This window comes from Manis pentadactyla, chromosome 1, assembly GCF_030020395.1.
Source record: "Manis pentadactyla isolate mManPen7 chromosome 1, mManPen7.hap1, whole genome shotgun sequence".
NCBI classification, from domain to species: domain Eukaryota; kingdom Metazoa; phylum Chordata; class Mammalia; order Pholidota; family Manidae; genus Manis; species Manis pentadactyla.
The window spans coordinates 137,525,538-137,528,967 of NC_080019.1; the positions used below are offsets into that span (position 1 = coordinate 137,525,538).

The window sequence follows — 3,430 nt, forward strand, 5'->3', positions numbered from 1 at the left end:
ACATATCCAAATTGTTATCATTTCAACACATAATCAATATAAAAATTTTATTCAGATATTTTACTTTTTTTAAAATCCTGTATTTCACATTTGGAGCATATCTCAATTCAGACTAGTCATACTTCAAGTGTTCAATAGCCACATGTGACTAGGAGCTATCATATCATCAGACATTAAACTTTATATCTACACAGAAGACTTAAATTGTTTTTTGTCACCAATACAAAATGATATTGACAAACAAGAATAGTATACATTTTAGACCAAGGGAAGACCCATCTTCATCGACGTTCATCAATGACTGGAATATGTAGGAGTTTAGAGTGTTTGTTGAACGACTGCCCATTTCAAAAACATTATTTTGATAGAAGCCTTTAATCATATTATTTCTTGTCAAAAACTTAAAAAACTTCATTTGTGTGGATACAACTACCTAATTTTTTCCTCATTTATTTTTGGTGAGGGTAACATGGGAATGCACATTGAAGCTGCTTGATCTGATTTACTCCTCTGAAAAGTATCCTGTGCACACACTTTGTCATTTATTTTCTCCCAGAAAAGTCAAGGGACTTGGATAACTCATCCTGAAAAAACTGCAGCTTTCACTATTTATGTTGTGCTTTTTACATTATGGTTTCAAAAAAACTTATAGCTTGGGCTGTCCTTAGAATGTTATGGGATCTCTAAAATATTTGTGATGTCTGCACCCTATTATCTTTTTAAATCTTTCCTCTGTTCTTCTGAGAAGATAGGTGTACAGCACACCTTACTAGTCAGAAAAGCCTATGGGATATCTTCTCTTCCAAGTACTTTATTTGTCCTTCTAATTTATTTTATTATAAATTTTTTTAAAAAGCTTCATTTTTTAAATGTAGCTTTCAGACTCTGTTTTTGTGCCTTTAATACTTGCATGACAATTTTCTGCTCCTCAATAAAGAAAGCATGCTTGCTCCTGTCACAGACACACTGAGTGCACATGAGCCACCACAGACCCTGTTGACCTCAGACCTTTAGGTCTTAACAGCACCAACTCCTAGAAGTCGGCCTGGGCACATACCACACACAGAATGTGGTGCTTTCCAAACCCTCTTAGTACAAATGTAAACAATTCTATTACCTGGGGTTTAGGACAGCCTAGTCTAGTTAGAGGCTGTTGAAGGAGAACCTACCACAATACATCAAATACTGAACTATTCTGAATGCCTCTCGACACCATCCCCAGAAGGGGAAAATCTCTTTCAAGTACTTTTAAAATCTGCTACTTCTGTACTGCTGTTTCTGGCTATCTTTATCAAGGGAAAGAGCATAATTCTCAACGTCAACTTTGTGATGTGGATCACAGAGCAAGCTGTAAAATATGTTCATCAAAGACAGCTCATACTGTCTGTTAGAGCACAAGTTAAGAAGACTGTAAGGGAAGAGAGGAAGCCCCCATTTTACAAGACCTGAAGTCTGAAAACACAAACCCATGAATGAGTGCCATTAGAGGGGTTTCCCTGTAGCTCAGAAATGATTCTTTTCACCACAGAATTGCTTAACTCAGACTATCTCCCTCTGCCTTGCATTTAAGTATTTGTTTATAAACCAATAACTACTTGAAAGAGACTTTAGAGGAAAGAGAACATGAGGGCTAAAGTGTTGGGAAACAGGCCAAATTGAGATCACCCAAAAATGAAGACAAACCATTTCTAAACATACTCTTTAAGTCAAAGGGAAAAATAAGATTCACCATTTAAATGTTCAGTTTCTGTTCATTTTCACTTTAACATGTGCTTGTACAAATTATGAAATGAAACTCTGCAGTGATCTGTACTCATTAATGGCCCTCTTAAATTAATGTCCACGAGCACCCCTGCATACCACCATCATATACATACAGGGAGGCGTACTGCCAGTTTCCCTCCAGACAGTTCCACAGTGTCCCTGCAAGATGAGGGCCACTGATTAATGTCTGTCTGCAAAGTGTAACTGCACATTTCTAGAGCTGCTGGAATGCCAATTCTTACCAAAAACAGCTGCGAAACCAGACTGACTTTTAACCTCCCTTGTTGAATACAGGAACTCTTGGCACAATTACAGCGCAAGTAGCATAGAACCTATGGGGTTACCATTATAGAAACAGACTTGGCCAGCAGGAAATGTTTACATCCTGCATGAAACCCTGATGTTTGACATGAAACCAGAGCGACTCACCATGGTTTCAGAAAACAAAAGTCTCCATCTTTGAACTCGCCTCCTAAGCCAAACAAACAAATATTCCCATTTCCTTACCGTCAAATCTCTCACTCCCAAGCTACTCCTTTCATTGAACTGTTTTTATGCTCTGTAGATATAGGAAATGAACAGTCTTGCAGTGCTCTCCCTGTAATGAAACACAAGCCACTTCCACCACGGGTGATACTCAGGAAGCAATCCAACCAAGAGCCACAGACTCTGAGCTGGTCCTGGACCTTCCTCAAGCACCTCCTAGGGAAGGCAATTACATATCCATAAAAATGAACTAGGCTTCTTACTACAAAAGCAAAATAGCCACATTATGCTTTCATTTCCTAAGGCAGCCTTATTACCAGACTAGCCACGATCAAATATAGCCATGTGAAGGGAGAAATGGAAGTGAACCAAACCTGGGCTGAAAGGTTGAGGATCTGGAAGAGAGAAGTTAAAGCCTTCTTCCAACCTGCAGCAGCAGCCCGTGGTTAAGTCATGGCACCAGAAAACCACTTGGTCATTCACTTTCATGCCAGTAACTGGATGAAAGAGCTAGTGAAGTGCCTCAAAGGACTGTTAATTAGGTTAATGAGCAATTTACAGCTGAAGCCCCTATTATCTCTCCTCCTTAACCAGCAAAAAAATTGAAAGGACAGGAAATACAGAAGAAGGCACTGATTATCATCTTTCAACATGGCTGCTGCATGCATTTTTTTAAAAGCAAATCACTGGTTTTACTCCTTTCTTAGGTGGAACACAGAACCTCTCAGAGGCCAAACAATTGTGTTTTGACTTCAGCAGGCTACTAATGTTAGACCTTATTGGTTTGTTCCTTTCTTGTGTTAAGATGACCATGCAAATATAACCACTTCCTAACTGCAGAAGGCCAAAAGGAAATCAGGCAGCCAAAAGGAAATGGTGCATAATCATTCTACTTCCAATCTTATTTGTATTTCATAAGCATATATGGACAAGAGAACGTTGGAAAGCCTCTGAGGCAATATGCTGGGAAGGGAAAGGAATGGGTTTTAGTACTAGGAACATTCTTATTATTTGCATGATCTTAATGAATGTATTTAATCTCTCTGAGCTTCTGTTCCTTCATCTACAAGATAATTTCCATCTTCCCAAGACAATAGAGTATAGTGGATAACTGTAGACACATCTGCAGTTGAATCTGAGAAAGGAAACTGCTTTTCACTTTAAAAACATCTAAAATTAA

General features: G+C 38.5%; 1 pseudogene; it reads right to left on the reverse strand.

Moving 5' to 3' along the window:
* Positions 1-858: 858 nt before the first annotated feature.
* LOC118910405 (60S ribosomal protein L34-like) lies at positions 859-2,739 on the reverse strand (annotated as a pseudogene).
* Positions 2,740-3,430: the final 691 nt, after the last annotated feature.